This window comes from Podarcis bocagei, assembly GCF_964188305.1.
Source record: "Podarcis bocagei genome assembly, chromosome: Z".
Lineage (NCBI taxonomy): Eukaryota > Metazoa > Chordata > Lepidosauria > Squamata > Lacertidae > Podarcis > Podarcis bocagei.
Genome location: NC_138140.1, coordinates 6,942,387 through 6,968,325, shown reverse-complemented (window position 1 = coordinate 6,968,325; position 25,939 = coordinate 6,942,387). Strand labels below are relative to the sequence as shown.

At 43.5% G+C, this 25,939-nt stretch overlaps 2 long non-coding RNA genes across 4 annotated transcripts in view; both read left to right on the top strand.

Annotated features, from left to right (window-relative positions):
* Window positions 1-25,939, top strand: part of LOC308579100 — a 304,876-nt gene that overhangs the window by 229,748 nt on the left and 49,189 nt on the right. The window lies entirely within an intron of this gene.
* The window catches only part of LOC308579098, a 55,118-nt gene that overhangs the window by 28,717 nt on the left and 462 nt on the right, over window positions 1-25,939 (top strand). Inside the window, exon 3 of one of the 2 annotated variants that reach the window (XR_014004280.1) lies at window positions 8,244-8,374. This is a non-coding gene — a long non-coding RNA (uncharacterized lncRNA). Of the gene's footprint in view, window positions 1-8,243; window positions 8,685-25,939 lie in introns of those variants that run through there. The other variant, XR_014004281.1, reaches the window with a different exon arrangement.

Sequence of the window (25,939 nt, the reverse complement as noted above, 5' to 3'; positions counted from 1 at the left end):
GCAAAGTGCATTCTGCAACAGCTGGGGTTAGGGGCTGAAGTGTTGATGTAAATGAGGCCATTGTGGTTATATTTAGATAAATGTCGGGCACATGGAAAAAATGATACAGGATAAAATATTCTGGGAGATTTGTGGGAAAATGTTTCATGCCAGCTTGGATAACTTTGGATAATGTGTTATTATAAAGTGGTACATGCTTCTGTGGGCAACAACCTACTTCTTCAGATGCTGTGTGGGGATCTGTGGAAAACAAGGTGGGGAAGTCACCGACACATGTAACCCAGAAAGGGAAGTAGTCAATGCATGCATGTTTGTCCCACTGCTCTTCCAGTTGCTTGTTGTGCTTCCAGGAGCAGAGCACTTTTGTCTTTCCAATGTTTGTCCACAGAAACCAGGTCATCACTTGCAGTTGCCCATGAGCAATGCCCTTGTTTCTGCAAAGCAGAGAACACAGGACAGGGGGCTCATTCACACAGCACTGAGGGCAGGCCTGCATGTGCCCTGGCTGACACTCAACGGGGAGCCATCACCGGCCATGCCTAAGGACTGCATACTGGCTTCTCAAACACATGATTGCTGCCACACACACAACTTTCCATGTTGAAGGCTGGGATCCCGAACACACTTACTGGAGATACAATACATGTGCTGGGGGGGGGTAAGGGGTTCAATACTGGAGTTCAGTAACTGGACTGGTCTTTCCACAGACTCAGGGGGTGCTAATGGTCCATGGGTTAGGGGGTGCAATACATGCCTTGCCCTGGGTGCTGGCAACCTATGCTACATCACTGATCCTGGCCACATCCATACCATACATTTAAAGTGCTATGATACCACTTTAAACAGTCATGGCTTCCCCCAAATAATTCAGGGAGTTGCACTCTGTTAAGGGTCCTAAGATTTGTTAAAAGACACCTATCCCCCTCCCAGAGCTACAGTTCCCAGGGTGCTTTAAGAGTCAACCCCTCTTCACAGGGCAGTCTGGGAACTGTAGCCCTGAAAGGAGACCAGGGGACATCTAAAAAGCACTCTTAACAAACTACAATTCCCATAATGCTTTTTGTGGGGAGGCATGACTGTTCAAAGTGATATCATAGTGCTTTGAATATATGGTGTGAATGTAGATTTTATGAAGTAGGGAAAAGGAGTGGGAGAGTGGGCTTAAGCTCTGATGGAGCCTGGGGACTCCTACCTGTGGGTCACTGCTCCTTTGGTCTCTATGGGCCACTAGTTGTTATAACCAGCTAACCACTTAGCATATATATAGAATGTTCAGGTCTGCTCACTGCAGCAGGAAGATTCCAGTTGGAGACTTCCTAATTCTAAACTTCAGTCTCGTAGCCCCTACATGGCACCACATTTTTGTTATTTAAATGCGCTACAATGTTTGTTTCCTGAAAAGTGCTTCAGAATCCACTGTGGACATTGTAAGTCGTATTCATTTTCCATGATCACAGCTCCTGCAGTGTTTAACCCCAAATGTTTCCAACAAACAAGACAGCGGTGAAGTTTATTAAAACAAGCCCTCCCTTGATCTTTAATCCCCTGTAACAATTATTTGCTCTTTGTCATGTTATTATGAAGTTGTATTACACTCCCCCTATGGAACCTGGCTCTATAGCAATTGTCCCCCTCTCCCCTCCCCATATTATGGCAGCGTCCCTGCCTGTTCAGCAGGCACGCAGACACTTTGATGTTTATCGTCCCTCGGAATTAATATGCTGCCGAGTTCTTTTTCATTAGAATGACATTGTATCAAAGACAGAGTAAATCCATCCATCCATCCATCCAGCTAGGCACCGATAAAACATCAGAAAATTTGATTAAATGGAGTTTATATAAAGACAGAAATGGCTCTGTTTGGGTGTTGTTTTTTGTGTGTGTTCCAGAGTTGTTGTTTCCACATACAGCTGGGCTTGGGAGCCGAGCATTAACTTCCTGCCCCCAGCTCACCTATATAACCATGAAAGTGTACAGGAAGGATTGCTATTTATTTAAATTCCAAAGCACTAATTCTTTGCCCTGAGGGAGGAACCAGGGCATTAAGGTTAGAGGTGGTTTGCGATGTCAGACAATTCTGATGAAAACAGAAATGGGAGTGGAAATTGCCCCTGTTTGCTTATTCACCCTGTGTCCAGAATGGAAATAAACCCAGCAAATGCGGTCCTGCTTTCAGACTGCAAACAATACATATTTGGTTGTGTGTCATCATCCCACACTGTTCACCATTTGCATTGCATTTCCCTTGCACTGAAATGAATAGGATGGAATAATGTATTGACTGTGTAAGTATCAAAATTTTGCCATAGTGGACAGCGAAGCAAATAATGCAGGCTTTTTTTTTTTAATGGAAGATGAACTGCAGTGCAATGGAAACAGTGCTGTATTAAATGAATACAGGGTAGAATGGAAAACCATGCCTTCTTATGTTGCCCTAGTGGTAGTAGAAGAATACGGGAGGTTGGGGATGGAGCCAGAACAGAATGTGGAATGTTCAGAGAGACTCTGGTGGGTTATGGGGGCCGATGGTGGCTGGTTGCAATCAGGGCTGGTTGGTTGAAAGGTAGGGAGGCCAACAGTAGCTGGAGTCAGAGACAATAACAGGCAGAGCCAGCTAATCCTAGGTCTCAATCCTGCTTCCTGCTGAGCTCTAGAAGGGCAAGACTAAGGAGGGGGAAGCTGACAACCTGGTCCACCTGCTGGTTGGGCTGTAAGTAAAGAAGGTGGGCAGGTGGGGACTAACTGAAGTTAGATGGAGGTTGGTAAGGAAGTGCCCTATCTGCCCCAATCGACCAACCTCCACTGTGAATGAATAGTGCTCATGTTGCGATTGTAACCAGCTTTGCAGAACTATCTGTTTTCTCATAACTGGAGCAAGGGCACCCCATGAGGCGCTGGCACAGGAAAGCATCTCAACAGGCCAGAGTTCTGGGACCTATTTCCCCACCATTATTAACTCACATGGCAGTGATAATGGTGATACACACAGGACCATTTGGAAATGTTCCTATTGATTGGAAATGAATAATTACTCCCTTTCCTCATTCTCCAAGACCATCTTGGTAAGCAGGAGAGCTGAAGCACTAAGTGGGATTAATAACGACTTTTCATTACTTTTAATGCAAACTATTGATTTTAAAGTGTTGTAGGGGAATGACAGTTTATTACAATAAGACAATAAAACAGACTATATGAAATAATTGAGAGTAATCTCTTGCCTTTTCCTTTGCGACACTGGGACATTATGTTCTGTGCACTTCGAGACATTTATGGCAAAGTCTATCCAGACGATGGCAGCTTAACCACTCTATAAAACAGCACTTTGGAGCCGAAGTGTTATAAATAATAGGCCATAAAGCTACTAAATGGAACTTTAATTTGATTCTGTTCTGTCATGGAATGACAGAGAGAGGATGGGGCAGAGGGTTGTGTGAGGTGGGGGTGGGCTTAAAGTGATGCCAGGTTCAACTTGCACACACATATGGCAGTGGCTAGGGTGCGATGGCAGATGACTTCCAGGTAAAAGAGGGAGCTTAAAAAAAAGGAGCAGTCCCTGATTCTAGGAATGGAGTCAATGTGAGTCATAACATCTAACTTTGCTGTATATCAGGGGTGTCCAACAGGTCGACCGTGATCTACTGGTTGACCGTGGGTTGTCTATGGCAGATTGTGGTTGATCGCGAGATCCTGATACACCCCCCCCCAAATAAAAGCTCAACAACTTTGGTAAATCCAATGGGTAGATCACTGCCAGATTTTTTTTTTAATAGTGGGAGTAGATTGCAGTCTCTTGGGAGTTGGACATACCTGCTGTATATCACTGGTGGAGAACCTTAGGCCAGGGGCTGAATGCGACCCACCAGGCCTCTCCATTTGGCCCGTATATATAAACATCTTTGTACAGTAGGCTCATACACACACACCCACTTCTGCCTTTGGTCCAGCCTACCATGGGCACATGGCCCCTGGAAAGCTGCGCAGAAGGAGATGTGGCCCTTGAGCTGAAAAAGAATCCCACTTAGCTCAGTTGGTAGAGCATGAGACTCTTAATCTTAGGGCCATGAGTTTAAGCCCCACCCTGGGCAAAAGATGGACAAGATAGCTCTTGTGGTCCAATCCAACTCTAACTTCTACAATTCTGTTGTATAAGAGGCACATTCTAAGCTGATGGTCAGAACAGAACCAAATATCTCTCTCCCACCCATCTTGCCAAGCAGAGAGGGTTAGATAGGTGTTTGTGTATGTAAGCAAGGGACAGTTTTTGACTGAGATTTTAAAAGATAGATGAATTTGGGCATCTTGGGATGCTGGCTGCCTCCCTGGAGACCTGATGTGGGAACAGAGAAATCTCTAAACTGCGTGGCTCCACCCATGCCCAAACTGGATATTTGTAAATAAATGTTACATAATGTTTGATATGCCCCCAGAGATTCCACTCCAAAGGAAACCAAACTGGGAAAGCAACTGTACCTGTGGAATGTATCCCCTCTCAGTGAAGTGGTGATGAGAAAAACATCATATTCCCTTTTGTGCTTTAGATTTATAGCAAAGGCATGACTTTTCTGGTTAGCATTTGGAAAGTTGCAGCTGCTCTTAGGGTGCTTCAGGACTGCTGTTTTTTGGAGGCATGTGCCAATCTCATTGGCAAACCTGCCCTCTCCTTCCATTGGACTTTTAGCAGCAGGGAAAGTGAAGGGGAAATGTACTGGAAACTGTGGACTAATATTTGCTTGCTACAACACCATCTAACCTCCTTGCAAACAAATCCAAATTCTTGTTCAATAAATAGCTGGTGTCATTTAATCTCTCTGCAAACTTTGTGCAAGCAGATCAGGATACATGCTCAGTATGCACGTAATCTGGAATTGACTGTAGTCAATTCCGTAGACTTATTGTCTTGCTGTCAATACCATTTTGATTTCTTTGTTGTTCTAATTATTGGTGTATGCCTGTGTTTGTGATTTTTAAATCAAGTTGTTAGCTTCCTTGTGGATTTTCAAGTGGAAAGGAAGGATATAAACAATTGAATAAATAATGTGTAAAATCAAACAATCGGCCACTTGGGGAAGAAAAACTCAAGCAATTCATGGTTCAAAGGCAAATTTCAATCATGTAACACCAAAAGCAAAAGTTGGTTTCAAAAATTACAACAAAAGGCTTCTTCTGCTATATTCCCAGGAAGACATTAGCTGTCTGCAATTGAAAGAAAATGAGTTTGCTCCATTTTTGTCCTTCATAATCAAGCTACTGTTCCATTTTTTAAATTTTTGTGTGTTTTTTTTGCTTAGTTTTTGTTTGAAGGATTCAGCAAAAAGAAAACTCAGTATTAAAATGCCTTAATAAAAATCTATGGAGAAATGACACTTGGAATACTGTGTATACTCTGGTCACTGCACCTAAAAAATCAAGTCAAGTAACCTTTATTGGCATCACATAGAAACATTCAGAATACATTAAGAATAAATAAGCCAGCGCAATCCCATCGCCACCCCAACAGCACAGCCACCCACCAAAGGGAAGAAGAGGTGAGCAATCTGTTTCATCCTCTGTGGGTTTCCAGCAAGGGTAGGATCCTGTAGTGTACTTTGGCGACAAAAAAATCAAATAGAGGAACTTAGCTACTGTCTTGGTGAGCTCCTCGTCTCTGCCCTGTAATAAGAAGTGTATAACCTCTGTCTTTGGTTTCCATGTTGGAATACATAGATGGTTCTAGAAATTGATGGCGGAGATCATCATATATTTTACATTTAAGGGCCATGTGCACTAGAGTTTCCACCAGGTGGGCATAGGCCCAGAGCAGGCAGGGTTTAGATCAGGGAAATCCTAAATGTACAGTGTTATCCCATTTAGCCGCCAAGTACACGCAGCACCATAAAGAAGACCTATTTGTGGCCTTTTTAGATCTTAAGGCTGCTTTTGACTCAGTTGACAGGGGGCTGTTATGGTCCAAACTGGAGTCACTGGGCTTAGACCCCAGGTTACTTTACCTGATTAAAAAGTTTTACTCAAATAATACCTTTAAAATGATATTTTAGAAGTGGGAAAAGGTTCAGAAAAGGGCAGCCAAAATTATCAAGGGGTTGGAGGAGCTTCCCTAAAAAGTTTAGGTGTAAGTAAGAGTGAGGGCATGATAGAAATGTATAAAATTATGCATGTTGTGAAGAAAGTGGCTAGAGAGAGGATTCTCTCTCTCTCTCTCTCTCTCTCTCTCTCTCTCTCTCTCTCTCATAAGACTGGGGTCATCCAGTGAAACTGAATGAGATTCAGGTCAGGCAGTAGGAACAATCCCTTCACACAGCACATAGTTAAAGCTGTAGAATTTGCTACAAATGCTGGTGACCAACTTGGAAAGTTTTCCTATGACCTTGTTGATACACCATTATCACTTAATGAGGAAAGATTACAGTATTTGGGGCTTTATAGTTTAGAAAAAAGGTGAGTAAGGGAGGGGATAGAATTGTCTAAAATTATTCATGGTGTGAAGAATGTAGATAGGGCTCCCTTATAACCAGGCATCATCCAATGAAGGAAAATGTTGGAAGATTCAGGGCAGACAAAGGGAAGAACTTCTTCACATAGCACATAGTTAAATACTGTGTTTCATGACCACAAGATGCCATCAGTTTGAAGGGCTTTAAAGGGGGTTTGGAGAAATTCATACAGGGCGTCAGTTACTTAAGGAAAGTAATCGTCCCACTTTAGTTTGCCTTGGTCAGACCACATCCTGAATACTGTGTCCAAATCTGGGCACCACAGTTTAAGAAGGAATGTGTGCAGAGAAAGGCAACCAAGATGATCAAGGGTCTGGAAACCAAGCCTTCTGAGGAACGGTTGAGGGAGCTGAGTATGTTTAGCCTGGAAAAGGAGGAGACTGAGAGGAGATATAGCCATCTTCCAATATCCAATGGAATACAGAGCAAATTTGTTTTCTCCTGCTCTGGAGGGTGGGACTCAAATCAATGGCTTCAAGTTACATGAAAAGAGATTCCGTTTAAACATCAGGAAGAACTTTCTGACAGTAAGAGCTGTTCAGCAATGGAACAGATTCCCACAAGAGGTGGTGGACTCTCCTTCCTTGGAGGTTTTTAAGCAGAGGTTGGGTGACCATCTGTCATGGATGTTTTAGTTGAGATTCCTGCATTGCAGGGGGTTGGACTAGATCACCTTTGGGGGTAGCTTCCAACTTGATGATGCTATGCTGTCTCCTTGAACCATGACAATGCCTCTAGTGTCCCTGAAAGGAGGACAGTGTGTGTGTGTGTGTGTGTGTGTGTGTGTGTGTGTGTGCAGAAAAACCTGCCTTTGCATGGCTGAAATGTAATCTACTGTGAAGGCCTCTGGGAGGGTGTGTGACCACTATCCTAGACAGCTTTAAATGAGGATCAGACAAACTCAAGGGCAAATGGCTCTTCAACCTGGAAAGGAGATTCTGACTAAACATCATGAAAAACTTCCTGACAGTAAGAGCTGTTTGACAGTGGGACAGACTCTCAAGGAAGGTGATGGACTCTCCTTCACTGGAGGATATTGACCAAGAATATTGACCAAGATGACCAAAGGTCTGGAAACCAAGCCTTATGAGGAAAATTTGAGGGAGTTGGGTATGTTTAGTCTGGTGAAAAGGAGACAGAAATATCATAGAATCATAGAATTTGGACCACAAGGGTCATCTAATCAAACCCATTGCAAGGAATATTTTTGTCCAATGTGGGGCTTGAACCCACCATTCTGAGCTATTCTGTTAGGAATGTTCTAAGGGTAAGTGTCAGGCTTGAGGAATTCTCTCCCTCCCCTCCCAATGGTTTCAAGGAGCTGGGAGAAAACAAGAAAGCTTTTAATTTAGATTTATTCAGTCACTGCGATAACAGATGAAGAATTTCAGTCTTTCTTCATGATGGAGTTGATCACTCTGGCTTCTCCTCTCTTCCCCTTCTCCAACAGCACCGGCCCCTACAGAAGCCTCCCATTGTCAAACATTGCTGTGTGCATTGCTCTTGTACCTTCAACGACCGCCGAGTCCTAGGGGATGGAAGATCTTCTACACTGTCTATTGAAGTGTTCGCTGGCTGCTCTCTCCCTTCCTTTAATTCTCCTAACTCAGCATAGCTTGGCTGCTCACCCATCTCTGTCTCATTATCTCCCTCATAGCTTGACTACAATTCAATACTATCTCCTCCCTCCCTGTCAGCCAAAGGAGAAGAGGGTGGGGAGATCCCCACCATCCCTTTGCCTCTTTATCCCAGTCCCTGACAGTAGGAGTGGTTTGAAAGCAGAATGGACTCCCTTGGAAGATGGCCACCAATTGGAAGCTGCGCCTTGGTTTCTGAACATTTTGGAAGTCGAACCAACTTCCAGATTCCATTCGACTTCTGAGGTACCACTTTAACAACAACAGCAATAATAATACTGAGGGCCCCACATCTGCTGCCCCAATGCAGGCAGCCAGTACTGAGATGGATTCAATAGTTTGACTTGGTATAAGTCAACTTCCTATGTTCCAGTAGTATTTTGTACCAGCCGTAATCTCTGGACCCATCTCCAAGAACAGCCCTGCAAACTAATCTGAAGATGTCACCAAAACATAAATATATGTCTTGGGCTGCTTTGTCTTTTAACCAAAACTATCCAGCAAGTTTGTATGTCTGTAACAATTTGTATTTTCTTCTCTCTCCCTCTCTCTTATATCTATGGTAAAATTTATGTAAAAATATATATACACTCTTGATAAAACAGTTTCCCCAGCTGTGCACAAAGAAAGCTTAGAGATAATGCAAAGCTAAAACAGATATAGGTGACTAAATTATATGTCTTGATAGGCTTGCTGAACCAAAAAGCAAGTATCTAAAACAGTAAATCAGGGCAACTGCCTAGGAGTTCCCAAGCACAATTGTTCCCATACCAAAGAACTGAGCTCTCACAAATATAGAATGAGATTTTGCTACATAAAGAAAATAATTTGCTACATTTTCCTGATATTTCCATACCAGATAATTTCCACATTTTATGTGATTTTTCACATTATGTAAAGGTCACTTCTGGAAATCTAGCGGAAGTTTAGCACTCATTTCCCTGCTAATTGTTTCCAGAAAAAAAGTCAATTTGCAACTGCATTAACTCAGAAAATTGTAGGAGCTTTACATTGCAATTTCATGGGCAAAATTTGGGGCTATGCCCTCGCATACAGTTATTTTTTGCTGTTTAAAATTTAGCACTATGTGCTGATATATTGATTAAAAAGTTGCAGTTCTATAACCCAACAGGTACTGCAGTGTAAAAGGAGCATTAGAAATCAGGACAGAAGTGCTAGCATTATAATCAGGAAAACTCAATAAACCCCATGTTGGAATGCAGCCATTATGTGGCACTTGTAAAAAGGCAATTTCTGCAGTTCAAATTGATCAAGTACTACATTGTTGCATGCCACTCTGAGCAGTCCGAGACTCCATGGTAGCTTGCCATATATTGAAGAGCAAAAAAGAGAGCAGCTTGAGCCGTTGCCAGCCCGAGCCGGAGAAAGGCACGTGGGGGCGCTGCTGTGACCTCATGCCTCTTTCCCCTGCTCAGGCTGGCAGCAGCCATGGCATGCAGAGCAGATTGGGTGAGCCTGAGCCACCCAATCCCAAGACACCTCCCCCCAACCCAAACCTGGACATTTTCTTTAAAATGTAAAAATGGGCGTGTTTGCTCCCCCAAAGAGGGGGTTTCCCCGGACATATGGCAACCCTACTCCAAGGGTTCCAGGTGCTTATTCAGGGTTTGGTTTCCTTGGAATGAGGGACAGAAGGGACTTTGGTGTCTTTAGAGCATGGGCAGACAAATTAAGGCCCGGGGGCCGTATTTGGCCCAATCACCTTCTCAATCCGACCCGCGGACGGTCTGGGAATCAGCATGTTTTTACATGAGTAGAATGTGTCCTTTTATTTGAAATGCATCTCTGGGTTATTTGTGGGGTCTGCCTGGTGTTTGTACATGAGCAGAATGTGTGCTTTTATTTAAAATGCATCTCTGGGTTATTTGTGGGGCATAGGAATTCATCCACCCCCCCCAATATAGTCTGGCCCCCCACAAGGTCTGAGGGACAGTGGACCAGCCCCATGCTGAAAAAGTTTGCTGACCCTTGGTTTAGAATACAGTGGTACCTCTGGTTGCGAACAGGATCCATTCCGGAGGCCCGTTTACAACCTGAAAAGAACACAACCCGCGTCTGTGTGTCTGCGCACGCGCGGGTTGCGATTCACCACTTCTGTGCATGCGCGGTGTCATTTTGCGCGTCTGCGCATGCGCAAGCGGTGAAACCCGGAAGTAACCCTTTCTGGTACTTCTGGGTCGCTGTGGGACACAACCTGAAAACACGCAACCTGAAGCAAACGTGGCATGAGGTATGACTGTATATATTTTATTTACACATATATACAAACTGAGCCTACAATGGCATTAACATCCCAATCACAGCATTAACACCCCAAGGTCTCGCTTCTTCCATAGCCACAGCCTTGGATTCCAGCAGAAGTCAAGCATGTCTCTACCTCCCAGGCTTCTGCCTGCCATCTGCTTCTAGTGACTAGGTCTCTCTGACACATTCAGCTCTGGCTTTCGTCCTTCTAACTACCAGCCAGTTGAGGGAGGAGGGCCCTACCCATTTGTCTTCTGGCACTGAGCAACTTCCTTTGTTACCTTAACGATTCATACTTAGGGGGCCATTATCAAGAACCTGGCCTGGGTTCCAGGAATTTGAAAGGACTCAGGCGTACAGACTAAACTGTGCCCCCCAACTCATAACAATGCATTTCTAAATTGTTCTTCATCTAAACTACTCCCATGGCACTGTGTGATATTGAAAAAAGACAATGAAACACAATAAAAGCCAAACATAAACCATCACAAACTAACAAAAATTAAAGACAACAAGTAAAAACCAAATGTAGCCCCTTAACAATTCCTGGACAAGCATGGAAGTCTAAATCAGGGATGGGGAGCCTGTGGTCCTCCAGATCTTGCTGGATGATAATGTCAGGAGCTCAGCCTACTCTCAAGTAGGACGCTGGCAGAGACACATGCCCAACTGACATGTTCTCTCCCTCCTGGTCAATCGTTCGGGAGCTTCAATAGCTTTCTTCTGTCTGGACATCACAGCGACCGATGCCAACAGACACCAGCACACCTAGGGATCTGCAGAGTCTTCACAACTTGCGTGACAGACCTCAGCAACTCAGCATTTTGGCTAATCTAGTTTATTTACATATAAACACACATGGAGCACTGCAACATGGCTCCCTCTCTCTCTAGCATCAGGCAGCAAAGAGAAAGAACAAAGGACAATAGTCCCACTTTAGGGAACACAGTATCAAAAACACCCTGTCTCCATCACTTCCCACTCTGTGGAGTCAAAACATACCACGTCATGTGAAAGACAACAATCCCATGACTGCAGTCATGGAGCAGGAATTCCAACACATAATTCCCCTCACCCATCACCATTGGCTGCACTGACTGAGGCTGGTAGCCCTGGCAGACTATTTGAAAGTGCAACAAGGAAGCAAAAGGAGATAGGGTGGGAAATAGGCATCTGCAATGTGTTTGAAGTGTATTAAGATTGATCGAAGAAGGGGTAAAGGGCATAGCTCAGTAGCAGAACATCTGGTTTGTATACAGAAGGTCCCTGGTTCAATCCCTGGACAAAATCTTCTGCCTGAAACCATGGAGAGCCACTGCAGGTCAGGGCAGAGAGTACTGAGCTAGATGGACCAATGCTCTCACTCAGTATAAGGCAGCTTCCAATTTTTACCGTATTTTTCGCTCTACATGATGCACCCGACCATAGGACGCACCTTGTTTTAGAGGGGGAGAACAAGAGAGAAAAAAACCTCCCCCTCTCTGCTCAGCACCCCTTCAGCAAAGCGGCAGGAGAAACGGAGCCCCTTCCATTTCTCCTCCCGCTTGGCTGAAGGGGCGCTGCACAGCTCTCCCTCTCTGCTGAAGCCAGGACCTGGCTTCAGCAAAAGGAACCTGAAGGCGGCTATCCCTGAAGCCTGGAGAGCGAGAGGGGTCAGTGCTCCCTCTGCGCTTCGGGGGCTTCACGTTGCTATCGCTGAAGCCAAGGAGCCTGCATTCACTCCATAAGGATGCACACACATTTCCCCTTAATTCTTGGAGGGGGAAAAGTGCGTCCTATAGAGTGAAAAATACGGTATTTTTACATACAGTCTTACCTTGGTTCTCAAACTTAATCCATTCTGGGAGTCCGTTTGACTCCCAAAACTGTTCGAAAACCAAGGTGTGGCTTCTGATTGGCTGCAGGAGCTTCCTGCACTTAAGCAGAAGCTGCATTGGACATTCGGCTTCCAAAAAACATTTGAAAACCGGAACACTCACTTCCGGGTTTGTGGCATTCGGGAGCCAAAACCTAGGAGTACCAAGGTGTTCAAGAACCAAGGTATGACTGTAGGAATGTAGCTCAGTGGTAGAGCAACTGCCCTGCATGTAGAAGGTCCCAGGATCAATTCTTGGCATTCCTAGGGATTCCCTGTCTGAAATCCTGGAGAGCTGCTGCCAGTCAGCACAGACAAGACTGAGGGTTCATCCACACTTCCTCTTGTCTGGCTGCTTTCCCCCAAGGAAAACCACTCTTTCATGCTCAATTGGAGCAAAAGGCAATTCAGTTTTCCTCCAGATTGATGTTTCCTCTTATTTAGAGTTAAAGAGTGGGTTTTCCCTGGGAAAGGAGCAGGACAAGGGGAAAACTGCTCTAACCCATGCTTTCTAGGCATGGGACAAGCAGAAGTATGGACGAGTCCTGAGCTAGATGAGTCAATGGTGCAACTTAGAATAAGGCTGCTTCTTATTTGCAGGTGTACCAGCCTGAGTATGGTTAATCACCAACATGTAGATTAGGTTGCGCCTGCCTTTGGTTGAGTCTGCCTAGAGGGAAGACACTTCAGAGGAAAAGTGAAGGTAGGGCAGTGAGGTGCTGGACTTTGTTCCTGTGGCTATGTGGTTGAAAAGCTGGCAGCATTGCCATGGCAACCTGAGAAGCAAAGGGGAAACGGTTGCAGAAGCAAGAAATAATAGGGGGGTGTTATTGGTTGTTTTTAATTAAAATAATAATAGCCAAATATGTGTACATTTGTGGAGAAAAAAGGAAAAGGGAAAAGGGGGTAGGGAGAAGGGGGTATGTGTGTGTATGGGATATCTATATTATCTATATCTAAATCTATCTATATCTGTTAAGGAAATTCTGGGTTGAGAGACTACTCAACAACCCAGTTCGTTGGGGTACCAGTTCCCCGTGGGTCCATGCAGTCAGTAAAAGTAGGAAATTCCAGCCAAGTAACTTGGAGCAAAACAGCAGTCAGTAGACTTAGATCCTTTATTGTTGCGCAACAGGTTCAACAGCGGTGAGTGAACCCAGAGCAACATTGACTTTTAAAACTTCCCACCACATCCCAGAATACAGTTCGTACAGCATCATTGGTACATCATCTTTATATCACTGACATGTCACCAAAGGGTAGGGGTAGACAGGGGTTACACTTGTTCAACCTTGGCCGCATGAAATGTCACCAAAGGGTAGGGGTAGACAGGGGTTACACTTGTTCAACCTTGGCAAACATGTCCAGACAAGTCCTTGGGCCAAGATTAGCATAGGCAAAACATGTCAGGGCAAGACCCAGGTATAAGATTAGCATAGGCAAACACCTCTGAAGTCCCACCACCCAAAGTACAATAGAACTTCCTTTGCATGTCTGGACCCCTCGAAGTCTGGTGATGGGATTAGGTTTTCCTTGGCCAACAATCAGCTCAGCAATTGTCACCTCTGGGAACTTCCTGGAGTAGGAGGTGTGTAATACTTGTCTTCAAGCTTGGCGAGGGGGCAGGGAAAAGAGTCCTTTTTCCAAGAGCAAATAGTGTTGAAATGGAGGAAACTGGCAAAGGGGGTTGATTTTATATGATTTTTAAAGCTAGGTATCTTCCCTGAGCTGTCAAGTTGGAAGGATACATTCAGGCATAATATTTGTAACATTTAACAACTTTAAAGATGTGCCCCCCTTTGTCATTTCTGTTACATATCTATCTACACACACACACACACACACACACACACACACACACACACACACACAAACACACACATATTCTGGAATCAAATGGTAGTGCCCAATCAATGTTAAAAATCCCCCCACAAGCAGCCAACCCACAAAGCAGAGTGAGGAGGGAAGGCCTCTCTGGCCCCGTCCAAATGTTGCTCAGAGGCTGCAGCTGGGGGGATGACGACTCCCTTTCAGTGTTGCCCTACTCCCCGATACTCACCCCGCCCCGCCCCCCCATCATGAAGGCTGCTGGGCTCCCTCTCCCAAGTGGTGCCTGGGAGCAGCGCTTGGCCACCGGTGCAGAGGCAGACCCCTCCAGCATGCCTTGAGCCACTGACTAGGCCTCACCTGGCAGCCGGTCCATCTCAGTGGCCTGGCAAGTTTGTCTTACCACACCCGGAGATGGGCCGAGGGTTGGACAAGGAAGAGTCCCCCCCCCCTCGTGGAATCTGCCCCAGCTGTTCTGTTGGCTGGATCCCACTCCCAGGCAGCCCTGCCCCCCCTTAAACAAAATAACTTAACTAAAAACAAAAAAAGCTACAATACAAGCTAAAACAACTATACATTAAGACAACCCCCATACAAATACAAACCCTATCCCCTTTAAAACAACTTTAACATGGGGGGCTGGCCCATGCCCTCATCCCACCCACCCCAACATCCCACCCACCAGCCATCCATCCCCTCCACTGCAGCAGCAGGAGTCCTGCAAATCCTCAGAGGGGAGTGTGGGATAAGTGGCAAGTCTAGTACAACATTCCTTGTTTTCCTAGAGTGGACACGCAAAGGGGATGTTTGGTCCAGCCAGTCGAAAACTTCCTCCTGTGCTGTGGCATCCTTCCTCTTGCATGTGACTAGAGGTGGGCATGACCTTACCTGTGCAGGTAACAAAAGCACAAGGCACACAGTAGACTCTTTGACTTCCTCTCGTCGTTGGAGCAGCTTTTTAGCTAGAGATGTCCTGTTGGCTTTCAGCCAACAAAGTCTATCCATATGGGATACACTCACATGTATATATCCGGAACTAAGTCTGCCTTCAGGGATCCAACTGTGAACTGATGATGCTGTGAGTAAACTTCTTTTATGACTTTAAATAAGATTGTCGTGAGTTCATTCTTTCAAGAGGAAAATAAGGGATCTTACCAGGAATCTATATTGTGAAGCTTAAACAAGCTTGCAACCAGCTACCCGCTGTGCATTTAAAGGGGAATGTTAAAACTCTGCTAAGTTATAGAACTAGCGCAAGTTAGGAAGGATATTAATAAACAATATTTCCTCTCCTGCCTCCCTAAACATTCCCACAGGGATATGGCAGTCCCCCCAACAGCAGCAGTAGCAGCAGGAGTCCTCAGAGTGGGGGGAGATTGCAGTATCCCCAACTGTAGCAACAGCAGGAATCCTCCAGGTAGGGTAGATGATGGCCCCCAAGGGGGGACTGCAGGGCCAGGTAGATGGAATTCAGGGCAAGCAGACTTTATAATGCTGCCCCAACAACTGGTCCACGCCCAGCTGAGGTAGCAGCTGTTCAAAGCATGGAATAACTTTCTTGAAAGGGTACAGCACCAGGTGGAGGTCCTCATTGATCATCTCAATCTTGAGTACTGGCAGACAATGTGTTGTCTCAACAAGTGGCAGATCTGCAGGACACAGTTCTTTGCTCGTTTTGACTTCAGAGTCCAGTACATGTAAAATACTATGCAGCTTATGATGATACAGAGGTTTTTAACAAAATAAATATACCATACAGTGGTACCTCTAGTTGCGTTCCGCTCTTGTTACGGACTTTCATCTTATGAACCTGGTGTTTACTTCTGGGTTTGCCATGCGCACATGCACAGAAGCGATCTGCGCACTTCACACATGTGCAGAAGCGCTCAATCGTGCCACGCACATGCACAGAAGAAGCAGTCTAGTTGCGGACTTTTCGGGGCAGGGTGCAAATGGCACCCCGAAACGGATTAAGTCCACAACTAGAGGTACCACTGTATTTAGAGGATTCACAGAAACAAATGTTAATAGCAGCAGTATCGGAAGCAGAAATTAAGCAAATAATTCTTAAAATGAGAAATGGTAGAACACCAGGATTGGATGGGTTTCCTTTTGAATGGTATAAGACATACATAGTTCTATTAACTCCAAAACATCATCATTTGCTAAAGGCAGTGCCTTTTATCAGGGGGTACTGGCACCTCTTTTATTTTGGTTAAAAAGTGTGCCACATACTGTAACAACTTCATGGTTGTACTGGCACCTATTTTTCTAGAAAAAACATTGGCTAAAGGTAGGGCATTTAATCAAGCTTATATTACATTCATACCCAAACCAGATAAAGATCATACTCAGTGTGCAAATTATCAGCCTATATCATTGATCAATGTTGATACAAAAATTTTAACAGTGACCTTAGCAAACAGAATCCACCAAGTAAAAGCACTGCTCATTAAGAGTGAACAGACAGACTTCATAAAAACAAGCAGTAGATAATATTAGATTAGAAATGGATTGGTAGATTTAAACAAAAATAAAGATCAATTTCTAAGTTTATCACTAGAAGCTGAAAAGGCTTTCAACAAAATTTATAAACAGTATAGAGAGGTAGCTTTAACTAAATTTGGATTTATTTATTTTTTATAAAATGGATTAAACTATTGTATGATTCACTTACATCTAGAGTTAAAGTGAATGGTATTTTGCTTTTTAATATTTGCCTAGAACCCTTGGCTTGCACTATTAGACAACATTGCAAGATTTACAGAGCAGTCCATGATTCAGTTCAATATAAATTGGTTTTATTTGCAGCTGATATTCTCTTGTTTATTTTGAAACCTCATACTAGTACTCCTATGTTAATGCAAACAATTTATGCCTTTGGTAAAATACCAGGATACTTTATTTATTGGTACAAGTTGGAATTGATGCCAATAGGTAAACTTTTTATTGCTCATTCATTTAAGTAATATCAATTCCGAATTTGCCCCAAATCTATTAAATCCTTAGGAATGCTAATACCAAGAGATATAACTCAGCTAGTAACAGTCAATATAAATAAAATAATGAAAGAGGTTTATTTGGATATTGACAGATGGGAGTCATTAAACCTTACCATTTCGGGAAGGGTGAATGCTTTCAAAATGAATATTATTCCCATAATTATATATTTTCTGAGAGCTCTGTCAGTTTTTATACCTGTAACATATTTCCAGAAGATAAACTATGTGTTTAGGAAATGTATTTCGGGTTCAACAACACCAAGAAAATCCTTTCAGGTAGATTTGGAATTCTAAATTTGGAACTATACCATCATTCCTACTTATAGTCTAGTATCAAATAAGGGGAGCAAATAGCGTGGTGGTCTAAACCACTGAGCCTCTTGGGCTTGCTGATTGGAAGGTCACCGTATCAAATCCACACAATGGGGTGAGCTCCTGTTGCTCGGTCCCAGCTTCTTCCAACCTAGCAGTTCTAAAGCATACCAGCTAAAGTAGATAAATAGGTACCGCTGCGGTGGGAAGGTTAACAGCATTTCTGAGCACTATCACACTCATCACAGTGTCCCATTGCACCAGAAACAGTTTAGTCATGCTGGCCGCATGACCCTGAAAGTTGTCTGTGGACAAACACCCGCTCCCTCGGCCTGAAAGTGAGATGAGCACCGCAACCCCATAGTTGCCTTTGACTGGACTTAACCGTCCAGGGGTCCTTTACCTTTTTTTTTACCTTAAAGGTAAAGGGACCCCTGACCATTAGGTCCAGTCATGACTGACTCTGGGCTTGTGGCGCTCATCTTGCTTTATTGGCCAAGGGAGCCGGTGTATAGCTTCTGAGTCATGTGGCCAGCATGACTAAGCTGCTTCTGGCGAACCAGAGCAGCGCACCGAAACGCCGTTTATCTTCCTGCCGGAGCGGTATCTATTTATCTACTTGCACTTTGATGTGCTTTCAAACTGCTAGGTTGGCAGGAGCAGGGACCGAGCAACGGGAGCTCACCCCGTCAGATTCGAACCGCCGACCTTCTGATCAGCAAGTCCTAGGCTTTGTGGTTTAACCCACAGTGCCACCCGTATCAAATATTGGAAACCTTCCTTTTAACTTTCCGACCTGGGCAATTTTGGAATACACATTTACAGCACCTTTGTTTGGTTGGACAATATTAGGAAGCCACCATGGTAGAGCTAGTCAGATCAGAATGAGAGGTGGCAGTAGGGGTGGCATAATTTGAAAAGCAAAAAATGAACACACATTTGCTGCCTCACCGATTTTTAACTATGAATCATTATGATGACTCTCATTTTAAATACCCCTACTATATGTAGGCTATAGAAGTTGTGACACATTGCTAGAACATTTCATTTTCAGCTATAGGAGAAAGGATGTGGGTGGGTGTGGAGAAAGCTATTTGAACGTCCTGCTCCTTAACAAACTTTCAAACCAATTATTTCAGAATAAATGTGATTAAGAACTCCGTCCCCAGAAGTATCAGGAGGATACGATACACTTCTCATGCTTGCCCTCAGATAATCTAGTAAACACTTCCCTTCCATTTGCATCTTACTGTAACAAATAGTATTCAGTCTTCTTGTACCCTGATTTACACATTCTCAACTGACCCATTACCAAAAGTAGAGAAGGAAGCTCTTTAGCAAGCTCAGAAATTATGCAAAATGGCACTGCAAATAAATCACTATTGTCTGGGGGCTAGTGTATGAAAGAAAAGCAAACACTAATTCCATCAACTTCCTCAATTCACTCCAGCACAAGGAAAATAATGACATTATAATAATGACATTATTGTCCCTCTCTTTAAAATCTCACTCAGACCCTAGGAAAACCTAATTTTTGACCTTCTATGTGGGGGTGGGGGCAGGTTGTCCACAGAGGCAGATGTATTTCAGGCCCTTATCCAATTCACTTTATTCAGAAAAGAAAAGCGATTTTTCACATTGATCTACTACAAAAAGATGGGATTCATCATCCCATCCCCTCCAAACCCAGAAGATCACAAATGGAAATTCTGCATTTCACACACTTCTAGGAAATACTGAAGAGGTACAGAGCTGTCTCGTACTGGGTTCTTGTGTAACACACAATGGAGAGCAACCCTGGTTAAATAAATTGTGGGGGAAGAGATGCAGAACAGTTTTCTGTCCAAGTTACATAGAGAACAACACCAACAGAAAAAGGAATTTCTGGACTAGAACGTAAAGGAATTACACACTCACTACAAGTCTAACACCTACATCAACACGAGAGGATATATGGCACCAATGCGAGTGCCACTCAGGTGGAACGATAAGTTACAGCTTACCACATCCAGCGAAGGGAAATGTTATGCTGGCATATTCATTTTCTTTGCCACATTGCACAGAGGAAATTATGAAACACATGTAACTTCTGCATGTCTGGATAGTCATGCCTAAGAAAAAATAATGTTCTAAGCAAGTGCCAAAATAAATACAGTGAAGGCAATTGCCTGGTACCCAAAGGCAGAGAATCCAAAGTGTAGGTGCTGCCACACTGAAAGATTGATTTATTACACATGTGGAATGAGTATTACACAGCACTTGTAACAGTTCTGCAGACTGAGTGTACATGGGGTAAGGTGATCCTGCAATATTATCTGAGTTTAGTGACACATTCCAGTCATGCAAAAAGGAGGCTGCAAATAAAGGCTAGTCAGAGCTTTACCTGGGGAAGGTGTGTGGCTTTGGAAGAATCCCGAGGGCCAGATGGAGAGGGCAGAATATGATTCCTGGGACTGAGGTTCCCCACACCTGCATTTACAGATTATGGATGACCTCGGTTGACCTCAGAAAGGGCTTTTAGATTTTGCTCAGCTGCATTTAAAAAATCTTATTGCTCAGCAAAACAGCATGTCAGCAATCGTTCCAGCCTCTTTCAGTAACTCTTTCTCTAAGTAAACAGCAACTTCACTCATCTTCTTGCTTCTCACCACAGAGTCAAAGTATCTCATCTCTGGCATCCTGTCCCGACCCTCTCATTTCTCATTAGCATCTCCCCAAACCTACACTGCAGTCAGGAATCATTTGGTCAGCTTCTTCTACCTGCCTTACGTGACCTGCTATTTTTTTTTAAAAGAAGTTTGCACTCTAAGTGACTACAAAAAATAAAAAAATCAACACAATTCTAAAAAACAATATCAACACAATTAATAGAATTATGCTGTAAGCCACTGATGCAATGCAGTAGCGAAGATGCCAAATCTAATTTTTTTAATGTATTAGATGTGGCATTGCCAGTAGACAGAAGAGAGGATTCATATCATAGATAAAATCAGTGGCACACCTGGATGAATGCAGTTCACCACCAGTCATGAACTATTATGACCATACTGGGTGCTAGATAAATCTCTCATTTTTGCTGCTTGGGAATCAAAACTTCCCCAGACAAGATGTCAGGCACTTGGCATTTCACAGTAACTTACACTCTCCAAAATTTCACAGACTGATACAGGCACAAATGTGGAGTGTCACTCTTCTTATCGTGGGGATTACTTCCCATTAAATAATAACAATAAATAATAATAAAAGTAATTAATATCAATAATTAATAATTAATTAATAATTAATAAATTAATAATAATAATAATAATAATAATAATAATAATAATAATAATAATAATAATAATAATAAATACCCCACCCATCTGGGCGGCTTTCAACAGAATATTAAAATACAATAGCCTATTAAACATTAAAAATGTCCCTAAACAGGGCTGCCTTCAGGTGTCTTCTAAAAGTCTGGTAGTTGTTTTTCTCTTTGACATCTGGTGGGAGGGCGTTCCACATTACTGAAGGTTCTCCTGCAGAGTTTGTGGAGTCTGTGGTCCTTCAGATGTTGTGGGACTCCAATTCTGCATCAGCCCCAGTCAATGTGGCTAGTGGTCAGGGATGATGGGGTTTGGAGTCCCACGACATCTGGAGGGCCACAACTTTCTCATCCATTCTCTACTGTCTGATGTATTCATTTATACCAGAATAGCCTGCCCTGCACTGATTTCAAATTATAAGAAAGCAGATTCTGACTAAACCTCAGGAAGAACTTTGTGATGGTAAGAGCTGTTTGTCAGTGGAATGGACAACCTTGGGAGGTGGTGGACTCTCCTTCACTGGAGGTTTATAAAGAGAGGTTGGATTGGTCACCTGACAGGGATTATTTAGCTATGCTTCATGCATTGCAGGGGGTAGCGTTTCATGCTACCGCCATAACCTTTCCCTCTGATAGCATAGCCCTTCTTCCTTCTATTTAGCATTAGGAAAATATGACACCTCTGCTTTACAGAAATGGAATCCTCAATGACATTTTCCCCGTCAAGAACCTGGATATTAAAGTGCCCTGTGCGTCAACTGGAAAATTGGCCTGCGTGCTATGTACTTCTTGGTCTATTTCTTTGATTGAGTATGTTTTTTCTAACTGGGGCATCTGCCTTTGGGTGGGTGAGAGCATGTCTCACTTTTGAGAAATAGTCTAGTGGCACTGCAATAACAGTAAGACACACAAAAAAACCAGCTCCTAGTTTCCATTCGTTGGTCACAATCTCCCCCCTCCCTTTCTGTTTTTCTAAACAAAAAAGCCCCCAAGGTTGCAACATATCCTTCTGCTGTTTTTTAACAAGGCTTGATGGGAGGCTGAGATTCAAATAGTTCTACAAGTATTTTAGGATGCCTCCTGTACACTAGGCCAGACTATTTGTCCATCCAACACTATAACTCTCTCCTCTGACTGAGAATGCTGCTCCAGTGATTCAGGAAGAATTTCCCCTCCTCCATTCACTGCATGAGCAGATTAATTTAACAGGCGATACAGGGAATTGGTTCTGAGACCTTCTGCATGCTAAGCATCTTCATTGTCATATATATATATATATATATGGGTAGCAGATAACTGGTATAGGAGAGAATACCTGACACATGGTTTATAATCCAGGACTGCATTCTCCTTGCTTCCCCACCTGATGCTCACCTTTACAGCTGCCAGGTGATAATTAGTAGCCTGATGGGATTGCTCCTGCTCTCTCTCAGCCATCAGGATGTGGCAAGTGCATGTTAGCCGAGAAGGTTATTGGATTACCAGCTGATTAGAGGTGCTAAGAACCCACTCTTGCATAATCAACATCATGCCAATTTGGGCTTCCATGTGGCACTGACTATTAGGGAGAAGAAGCAAAGGAGGCAGGCAACACAGCTGAGATGCTTGAGCAGAGTGTGCTGCTGGGAAGGTGAAGGGAGAGATCTGCAGTGTACAGAGGGAAGGTGCCAGGCACTGAAAGGAAGAACTTCTGGGTCCTCCTTATGTGGTTCGATTCCACCTCCCATTAGTCCTCAGTTAATGTGGCTAAAGGCTTTGATGTGTAAATCAAAACAGTACACAGGCTAGGTTTGAGGTACAAAAAATAACAGGTGCAAAACAGAGTAACTAGAAGGGGTTAATTTTCTTCATGATTGTAAATCATCCCATGATGATGCAGGTGAAAGTTCAGTTGCTATGGTAACAGCCCAGTGACCCAACTAGATCTGATTAATCATAGAACTGCAGTGTTGGAAGGCACCCAAGAGTCATCCAGTCCAACCCCCTGTGATACAAGAATCTCGACTAAAGTGTCCATGAGATTCCAACTAACCTCTGCTTAAAAATCTCCAACGAAGGAGAGTCCACAACCTCCTGAGGGAGACTGTTCCACTGTCAAACCGCTCTTACTGTCAGAAAGTTCTTTCTGAAACTTAGTCAGAATCTTCTTTCTTGTAACTTGAAACCATTTATTTGGGTCCTAACCTCCAAAGCAGGAGAAAACAAGCCTGCTGCGTGTTCCATGTGGCAGCCCTTGAGATATTGAAGATGGATATCTTAATGCCCTTCAGTCTCCTCTTATCCAGGCTAAATAGCTCCCTCAACTGCTGCTCAGAAGGCTTGGTTTCCAGGCCCTTGATCATCTTTGTTGCCCTCCTCTGCACACGTTCCAGCTTCTCAACATCCTTCTTAAACTGTGGTGCCTAGAACTGGGCACAGTGTTCCAGGTGTGGTCTGACCAGAGCAGAATAGAGTGAGACTGTCACTTCCCTTAAACTGGAAACTATACTTCTGTTGATGCAGTCTAGAATAACACTAGCTTTTCTTTTTCCTTTTTTGCTGCTGGATCATACCTGACTTACGTTAAGTTTGTGGTCTACTAAGATTCGTAGATCCTACTCACATCCTTTTATTACTACTGAAAAGGATCCTTTTCAGATCCTTTTACTACTAGCAAGCCAGGTGTCTCCCATCCTATTGTCAGGAGTGCATGAAGGAGCCAGGCCCTGTGACCAGTAGGGCTTCGCAGGACTTGGGCTTTCCTAAGTTCTGAAGAGGCAAGGCATGGCTGCACAGGTGAGGCCAATTGGTAATTCACAGCACCTGGTGCAAGAGCCAGGAAGGGATATAAGGTCAGCATTTCCCTTTGGCTCTTTGCTACAGCGGCACATTTCCTGCCTTGGGCTTTTTGACTTAACATAGGGGAAAAAATGCCAGGTGAGCCCCAGAAAAGAGTGATGGTATTCTCTCCTCCACCACCCCGGGGCGCAAACCCTGCCACCATACCTGTCACAGTAGCCTTCCTTCCCCCACCACCCACTACTCCTGGTCGATTGGGAATCGCAGTGGGAATGTGTGTGGTGTGTGAGCTGACTGCACCGGTTAAACCAGATGCAGATGCAGAGGAAAAGGAATAACATTCTAGGTAAGATATTCATCTTTATCACTTATATTCTACCCAGGAATGACTTATATTCTACTCCATATAGCTAGATCTTTCTTAATTTCCTTCCATGTACTCTCATAATTATCTTTGAACAAATCAATATTTTTTGTTGTCAGCCAGATTCCCAGATATTTCACCCTTTTAAGCACCATAATACCTGGAGATGCTTGTAGTTCTTCTATTTCTTCTTTGTTCATATTCTTTACTAGCATTTTGTTTAAATTTTATTGAGTTTAAACCCAGATACCTTTCCAAAAACTTCCACTTTCTTTAAGGCCTCTTTTACACTATATTTGGGGTCTTCCAAAGTTAAGACTAGATCATCTGCGAAAGCTTTCACTTTGTTTTATAGTATTTTGCAGAAATGCCATGTGGGCCTGGAGCCTTTCCTATTTTCTTTCTTCTTACTGCTTTCTCAATTTCTTGTTCTGATATTTCCTGATTTAATTGTTCTTTCTCTTCTGTAGGAATTTGTTGCAATTGGTGGTTTTGCATATATTTTTCTATTCTCTTACTATCTTTTCCGTATAACTCCTTATAGACCAGAATCTCTTGAAAGTCTTTATAATTTCCTTGGGGTCTTCAATTATCTTATCTGCCTCTTTTATCTTACAAACTGTGTTTTGCTTTTGTCTTGCCTTTAATTGCCATACCAATTTTTTCTACTTTTATTAGCCGAATCGAAGTTCTTTTGTCTCATTGTCTTTATTTTCCACTCCACTTCCTGACCCACCACAATGGAGAACTGCAATATTTTAATATTTTGTTTTATTGTCTCGTCTTTTGGTTTTATTGTTAGCATTCTCGCATTCTCCATGAGATGAGCCAGAATTTCTTTTTTCTTCTCTCTTCCTTTTTTCTGGAAACTATTATTTCGAATCAAAAAGCCTCTCATCACTGCTTTGCTTATGTCCCATAGTGTTTCAATGGGTGTTCCTTTATTTAAATTCCATTTGAAATATTCTGCTATTATCACATTGGCTTTTTGCACTATCTTTTGGTCATTAAACAGACTCATTCATTCTCCATCTAAATGCTGAGGGGTCTTTCCCTTTTAACTCCCTTCTGTGGGGGCCCAATTAGTGCCATTGCCTTCTGTTAAGAGTTTGGGTGCAATCCTTGAAGCCTCCCTTTCCATGGAGGCACAGGTTACAGCAACAGCCAAGGCGGCATTTTTCCACCTTTCCCGCCCCAACCTGGCCACAGTGATCCATGCAACGGTCATCTCCAGGCTTGACTACTGTAATTTGCTCTATGCGGGGCTGTCCTTGAAGCTGACGCAGAAACTCCAGAGGGTGCAGAATGCTGCAGCAAGGCTCCTCACGGGTCTCTGCCATGGGAGCTTATTCCCCCTGTGCTTTTCCAGCTGCACTGGCTCCCGGTGGAGTACAGGGTCAGATTTAAGGTGCTGCTTTTGACCTTTAAAGCCCTTCACGGCCTAGGACCCTCGTACCTACGGGACCGCCTCTCCCGGTATGCCCCACGGAGGACCTTAAGGTCCATAAATAGCAACACCCTAGTGATCCCAGGCTCTATGGAAGTTAGATTAGCCTCAACCAGAGCCAGGGCTTTTTCAACTCTGGCTCCAGCCTGGTGGAACGCTCAGCCTCACGAGACCAGGGCCCTGCAGGATCTGATTTCTTTCCGCAGGGCCTGTAAGACAGAGTTGTTCTGCTTGGTCTTTAGCTTGGAGCCAATTTGATTCCCTCCCCCTCTTTCTTTTTTCCTTTCTCCTCCTGTGATGAGGCTGCATTTTAATGTTTTAATGTGTATTTTAATCTTGTTTTTAAGTTGCATTCATTCAACTTGTTTTTATTATTGGTTTTTAGCAACCCTGAGCCCGGCCTTGGCTGGGGAGGGCGGGGTATAAATAAAATGTATTATTATTATTATTATTTCAATATATAATGAATTATGGTCTGACAAAGTTCTTGGGGAGATCTATGTTTTTGAAACTCTCGGAATCAATTCCTTAGAGGTCCATATATAAGCTATTCTACCAGATCTTTGATTTGGTTTTGAGAAAAATGTAAACTGTTTTGTTGCTGGGTTTTTAAGTCTCCAAATATCAATTAGTCCCAATGTATTAACCATATCAAAG